Genomic DNA, 8157 nt, shown 5'->3' on the forward strand with positions numbered 1-8157 from the left:
TTATCATATGGTTTCACTTATTTGTGGAGCATAACAAATAGCATGGAGGACATGGGGAGTTAGAGAGGAGAAGGGAGTTGGGAGAAATTGGAAGGGGAGGTGAACCATGAGAGACTATGGACTCTGAAAAACAATCTGACGGTTTTGAAGGGGCGGGGGGTGGGAGGTTGGGGGAACCAGGTGGTGGGTATTGGAGAGGGCACATATTGCATGGAGCACTGGGTGTGGTAAAAAACAATGAATACTGTTATGCTGAAAAGAAATAAAAGATTAAAAAAAAAGAAAATTCAAATCCAGATATAAAAAAAAAAACATGAGAACACATGGTAATGGAAAATTATGCTCATAGAAATATTTGTTATTTCTTTGTTATTTGGTTGCATGGCCAAAAGAAAGAAGTTAGAAAAATAACTATAAAATGTGTTAAAAGGGGAGGTGCCTGGGTGGCTCAGTTGATTAAGCTTCTGATTCTTGATCTTGCTGAGGTCTCGATCTCAGGGTTGTGAGTTCACGCCCTGTGTTGGGTATACTGGGCATGGAGCCTACTTAAAAAAACATGTGTTAAAGAAACTAGAAAGGTGGAATTATTAAAGATAAAGGCTCAATTACTTAAATTGAAAATCAAGAAATAAGAGAAGGAATAAATGAGTTCAAAACTTGGTACTTTGAAAAGGATTATGAAAGATTACTTCCCAAGTAAAAATGAGAGAAAAATATATGAAAGGGAAAGGATACACGATCACAGACACAGAACTGATTTTTTTAAAGCTTAATTATTTCTTTATGATTTTTTGGTCAGATGTTCTTAATTATTGTGATTTTTGTCACATAACATGGTTGGTAAAGAGATCACATCAGGAGTAAAATTTACCCATACTTGAATTCTGGAATTCTTCTCTTATTCTCTCCCAAGCCTACTCCAACCAAGCTTTTGCCCCCACAATAGCCTTGAAACTCCTCTTGTCAACATTACCAGTAATTCCTTGGTGTTGCAATATCTAATATTCAATTCTTTTTGACCTCTTGGCAAGATTTAACCCAATGAATTATATCTCTTTTGTTGAAACACTTTCTTCTCTACAGTTCCAAGACCCCGCACTTGCCCAGCCTTTCTGTTACTTCACTGGCCATTCCTTCTCAGCTTTCTTTAGTAAGTTCTGTATTATTTCCCTAACATTTTTTGTTAAAATGTCTTTGGTCCATTTATCTTTACAACTTTATCTGGCCTCATGGCTTTAAACACTATCCAATCTCCCACTCCCAACCTACCTGTTCACTTACATATATGCGCGCACACGCACACACACACACACACACACAGTCTAATCCTACTTCATTTGTTGCCTCCCCCATTTCTATACTTGCAGTTGCTCAGATAAAAATTGTTGGCATTACCCTCAACTCCTGCCTTCCTCCAGCATCCCATGTTCAATCTGACAGGAAATCCTGTTGTTTTACTTTCATATTCTAACAAAAAATAGTTACTTTGTTATTTGTTATTTAAAAAAAAATAACAGAAACTCAGGGACCTGTAGGACCTGTAGAAACTGTAGGACTATAACAAAACATCTAACATTCATGTCATGAGATTCTTTTTTTTTCAGGGGTGGGGGAGGGACAGAGGGAAAGAGAGAGAATCTTAAGCAGACCCCATGCCCTTCATGGAGCCTGGTGCAAGACTCAATTTCATGACCCTGGAGGACATGACCTGAGTCAAATCCAAGAGTGAAAAACTTAACTAACTGAGCCACCCAGGCACCCCAAGAGTCTTGGAAGGAAAATAAAATAAGAACAGAATGGAAAAAAGATATGAAGAGATAATGGCTGAAAACTTCCCAAACTGATAAAACATACATCTACAGATTCAAGAGGTTGAGTGAAACAGAAACAGGATAAACCCAAGGAAATATACAAGGAGACACACCATAATTAAAAGTCTGAAAATTAAACAGAAAGGAAAAAAAAATCTTGAAGGCAGTGAAAGAGAAATGTCACCTTTCCATTAAGGTAAAAACAATTAGAGCGACAGAGGATTTTTTCATCAAATACCATGCGGGTCAGAAGTAAGTAGACATGCGAATACCATATGGTCCAACAGTGGTACTCCTGGGCATTCATCTCAGAGAAATGAAGACTTACGTTTACATAAAAACCTGTACACAAATAGCATCTTCATTGTAATAGACAAATTATAGAAACAACTCAGATGTTATTTGATGGATAAATCGAAACAAAGTGTGGTACACCCATGCCCTGGAATACTATTTAGCAACAAAAAGAAACGTTATTGATACATGCAACAACTGGAGGTATCTTCCAGAGAATTGGGCTGGATAAAAAAGCCAATCACAAAAGGTTGTAGACTCTGTGATTCAATTTATACAACATTCTTGAGATGACAAATGTATAGAAATGAATAAGAGATTAGTGGTTGTCTGGGGTAAAGGAACAGATAGTGTGGGAAGAAGTGGTTTTGACTATAAAAAGCCACAATGTAAAATAAGGGATCCTTGTGATGGAAATATTCTGAATCTTGACTGTATCAATGCCACTACACTAGTTGTGAGATTGTATTACAGTGTTGCAAGATGTTATCACGGGGGGAAGCCATTCTTACAACTGATATGAAATACAATCATCTCAACATAAAAAACAATTAATTAGAAAAACAAATTCAGAAAACAAGCAGAATAAACAAACAGAGCTGTTCTTTCTAAAGTTTATTTTTTTTATTACAGTGCATAAAAACATATAGTTACCTGTAAAAGAGCAGTCAGAACTCACAAATATCATAAGCTCTTTGTGAAAGGGGTCTGTCCTTTCATTAGACATGTGTTTGGGAATTTGGTTCTTGTTAGACATATGTTTGTGAATTTGGTTATTTTCATTGTTATTTAGAAGGCTTGATTGATAGGCATTACCAAATAAATGTGGGTAAAGTTTATAATTCAGATTTTGTAATAGATGGCTGCATGACAGACTTTGAGTACTACAGTGCCATTTTACAGATGAATTAATTTCTATATTCCCACCTTGAGTTTTCCTTTCAGGAATATGTTGATTATTCTTTTCAGGAATATTCTGGCTATTTTTTTGGCCTATTGTTCATTTAGCTTGTCAAATTTTATGAAAAAATTCTTTGAACACTTCATTGTAATTACAGTGAATCTGTACCTTAATTTGGGAAACATTGACATCTTTTTGTGATTTTGAGTTTACCTAACATGAATTTGGGATATCTTTTAAATTACTATTTTATTTTACAACGTCATCCACAAAAGTTTTAAAATTTCTGCATACAGGTCTTATGTATTTTTTTAGTACCTTAAGTAAACATTAAGTACATCCAATGTTTATTCTTATTATAAATGCTTTCCTTCTCACTATATTTTCTATTTGTTGCTGGTGTATATGCCAGTTACTAAATTCCTCTTACAACCAAAAATTTGTCTAAGAAGTTGTGTTTCGTTTCTTTGGATTTTCAATCACTTTTTAAAATAAATTTCATCTGAAGATAAAATGTTAATGTATTTCCAGTCCTTGTATCTTCAATTTCATTTTTTTGTCTTACTGTATTAGATAAAACCTCAGGAGAATATTGAATACAACAGGTAGTAGTGGTCATCTTTACCATTTCTTGTTTTGAAAGGAATGTTTCTAAAGTTTTCTCATTATCGATGATATTTACTCTAAATATTTTGTGTATGTGGACATTACCATGTAGGATATAACTCGAGGTTAAATTGTGATGCCATGATTACTTAATATCAGAAACATCGGGAAATAAGCAGATGTTAGTAGGGAGTTGAGGGCAGAAGCTCAACCAGTATGTGGTGACATGCAAGTACAAAGTTGAACTCTTCATCTTTACTCAGTACTCAAATATATTCATCCTTTAAATCTCTTTGTATAACGTTCTTTGATTCCTTTAGGTAATCTTAGGTATGTTCCCCTGTATATGTCCATTGAATTCTGTATGCATCAGATTTGCTGCAAATCTAGGGTGCTGTGTTGAAATACCGTGTTTACATATTTAACAGCCAAAACTGTGTCAGCTAGCTACCTTTTTATACTTTTTCAACCTCACAACCAATCTCTCAGTTGAAAAGCCCTCGTTAGTTTGTTCATTTATCTATGAAGCAGACTTTGAACGCATTTGAGTTTATCTCCATTTTACTTGTTAGCACCCTTGCCGCTCACCTAGATTGCTATCAGCCTCCAACCCATTGCCCGTGAGGCACTCTTGTCCCATCATGGTCTATACTCCATAAAGTAGCTGTATCGAGCTATTAAAAACTCAAACGAAATCATGTCACTCTGTAGCCAATGGCTTCCCTATACTTGGAATAAAATTCAAAGTCCCCATCCTGGTTTAAAAAGTTCTGCATTATTTGGACTCTTCCCAGAATTGGTGGCCTTCTTTTAGTCGTTTGAGCAAACCCATCTTGAACTAACACCATTTCAGAGAGAGCTTCCCTAGTGGAAGAAGTAACACAAATAAATAATATAGAAATAAAAATAAATAAGTAAATACAAAAATAGATACTAACCTAGTAGAAGAAATAACAAAAAAATAAATCCCAGGAAGAGGGCAACTACATGAAAATGGAAGAAATAACAACCCTATGAGAAATTTCTCCAGAAAATTTATAATTAAAGCATAAGCCAATTATACTTTGATAATGGTTATTAAATTTTGATTCAATAGTTCTGAAGGGTAGTCTGGATTTTTGAAATTTTAATTTAATTGAATTAATCTTAATATTGGTGATTCTGATGCAGACTATCCATAGACAATGTTTTGAAAAAGAAGTTCACTTTAGGAGTTCAAAGGAGCCAGATCCCCTGAAATGAAGAGAGTGGGAAAGGCTTCATGATAGAGAAGTGTTCTACTGGGTGTTAGAGAATTGTTTGGTTTGTCATGAATGAGTATGAGGAAAAAGGAAACTCATTCCAAAGAAAGCATAAGAGCGAAGACTTTCACAATATAGTGGCCTACAGATCAATAAGAAAAAAAATTAAAACTATTCAAACAGTTTTTTAAAACTTAATTTTTAGGTTTCAAGAATAGTCACATCTTATCAATTCTCCTCAAGCTAGTGCGTAAAATGCCCGTCCGCACTCCAGAACACATGACGATCATGTTACTAGCTCCCATAAGAGCATGTCAGTCCACTGCCCTGAATTCATATCTATCAGGTTAGAGAAAAACAGAGCATTTAAAAATTGTGTTACTTTCTCTGAATTGAGGTCATCAGAGTGCCCTGAGTCCCAGCACAGGTGGCGGCTCTCAGTGTGAAATACCCAGGCCTGTAAAACAAGCAGGTATGTCACGGATCTGTGGTGAAGGCTGACAGAGCTCCTCCTTCACTGCGTCTGCCTGAGACCTGACACAACTTCAAGACTTCATAAGAGGCAGAAAATACAAGGCAGCCTAATTAACCAAGTCCGTGCCTGGGTAATAAGCACCTGCACCTGGGAGACAAGGCACCCCTAGGTAGAAACATTCCATCCACGGTCATGAAAGCTTTTGAATTTATTTATTTTTTAACAGATTTTATCACCTATTAAGAACTCGCTAGGTTTGATAGAAGCTTCTTCAGCTTCTTCGGGCAATCATTCTACTTTCAGTAGATTTTGTGGGAACTGATATCCTTTCCTATTACTTACAAATGAAGAGTTCTATCATTAAATAATCTTAGGGTTCACTAATATTAAGAGTTCCATATCTCAATTTTTAACAAACACTCTCTTTACATTGACATGTTTCTAAGGTTTGGGGCAATTATTTTAGTGGGTTTTTTTTTTTGTTTTTTTTTTTTGAGGGCGAGCGAGGAAGTAAGCAACTTGATTAAATATGAGCACAGTGTTGATTTATAAGCTATTACAATAACTATATATAGAAATGCATTGATTTCTAATTTGGAAATGGAACAGAAAAATACAAATAGAATCTGCATATTCTATAATGTATATTTGCATTAATCATGGTCCTTGGTCATAGTGTATCTCCTGAAGCCAGAGACTGATTTCCTCATGATATATATTGTCTTCCTTTAAAAATATCCACCGTATAATTTTATATAAGTTCTGGGAGGTATTATCTTATACATCCCATTTGCATACTAGAGAAGAGAGATACCATTGGGTGATTTATTTCATCCTGGGGAATATAATGAATGGAACAATTAGAACCCTCAAGATTGCAACATTAATAAGCTATTTTATAAGGACTAAAGACAAGTATATGCTATAGCTACCAGTTTCCAGTGAAAATGGAAAGGCATTTTTTTAAAGTGAGAAATAAAGGGAATAGCCACATTGTCACTTGACTTTCCAGAACAGCAGAATCTGGAAGCTAAAGTGTTAACATCTATAAGCTGTTCCAACAAGGGAATATATACTGTTAAATATTGGGAGTTATTTAAAATGCCAGTGAGTATAATAGCAGTGCTCTGAAATAACCATTTCATCTGCCTACATTACTCTAAAATTAATGAATAATGAAGCGATGCCCTTCACATTCTCTTCCCTTTCCATTCCAAGATATATTGATCAGATGACATTTATTTAAGTTTGGGATAATGTATTAATTTCAAGATAATTATTCAATATACTTTTGTCACTGTTGATATGCTTCAATGTCATCCAGGGGCCGGGGGATGAATAAACTGTTATCTGACATTGCTGGACAGGGTGCTAGAAATAAATGCAATTTTTCTCCTTGAGAATCACTGACTTGGGTTTTTATTTAGGGAGGGGCACGGAAAAGGAGAAAGCTGAAGGTAGAGCGGGTATGATGATGTAACCTGCAGGTTCAGAGGAGAAGGATGTTTTGAAAGGTGCTACTTGCTTTTCCATTGTTGCTGGGGTCAGACTGATCCTCAGCAAAGCTGACAGAGCCCATCCTTAGTGGATGCCACTGCAATATTAACACTCATTTGGAGCAGATGTGGCTAAAAGCATGAAACATTGAACAAACAGCTGCCACAGATCCAGCGCCATTGCATAAGCACTTACGTCCTATTAAAGCAGTGGACTGCTGAGGCCAGTAGGGCAGACGTTATTCCCCACAGTTCTTCAGCAGATGGGCCCAATGATGGCTTCTTGGAGAAGGGCTGCCCTGTTGAAGCAATCCCTCCCTCTTCGGTAAAGATTCCAATGCAAAATCAGCTACCCACGAAAGCAATTCCCCTAAGATCAGCTCGTGTTCCGTCAAGGTATTTTCTCAATAAATACTTCAGTGTGTGCTTCTTTTAGTGTATTCCCTTTGATGCCATTCTATTTTGATTTTGATAGGGAACCAATGCCACAATGTGCTGTCTTCCTCTTTCCTCACTCTGGGAGTTGAACATCGCCGTGATGCATACAGGACTCCGTGTTTCTGCACGTAGCATGAGTTGAGGTCCTGGTACTGCAAACGTGCATCTCTGCTTGCCTGATTCAGTGGTTCAGACATGGTGTTTCCAAGTCTACAACTGGTAGTCTGATGCCCATATGTGCTTCCAAGATGGAATTCCAAGAATTCAAGATTCCTTGGAACAATCTGAAATTTCGGACTACCAAGCAAAAGTGTTGAACAATGCGGGTCATAACTATAACTTGTTCAAAACAAGAATCAACAAGTCTCCTGCTTCCCTGCACTGCAGAGACCACATGGGTGGCATATGCATGTTTAAAGAGAAAAGGAGTGGGCAATAATCCTAGCTTGTTCCCTCCCTGATCCCTTTGTACTCCACTGCCTCCCCATTCCCCTGTGTAGGCTACTCACCTTGACAAGCCGACGCCCTGATTCCAGCAAGAGGCTAATTCTCTCGAAACTGAGCGGACGTGGGAGAGGTGTTATCTGGAATTATATTTCTACAGACTCTCAAACAACAATGCTGCTAGCTGTAATTGTACTTCAGCACACGATGCCATCCAGGTTGTCTGCTCCAGCGTCAGAAGGAAAGAGGAGCAAAGAGAAGGGGGTGGGGAAGGACAGTCAGCAGAGCCCTAACTGAAACATGGCATAAGAAAGCAACAAGCCTCTTACCTGTTTGTTCTCTTTCTTGGGGGGAGGGCGAGTGGGGGGGTGCACACCATAGTGCCAGGCAGTATGCCAGGGATATAGTCAGAGACACGCTCATTATACGTGAAACTTATATTTTAATACAG

This window comes from Neovison vison, chromosome 11 (genome assembly GCF_020171115.1).
Source record: "Neovison vison isolate M4711 chromosome 11, ASM_NN_V1, whole genome shotgun sequence".
Lineage (NCBI taxonomy): Eukaryota > Metazoa > Chordata > Mammalia > Carnivora > Mustelidae > Neogale > Neogale vison.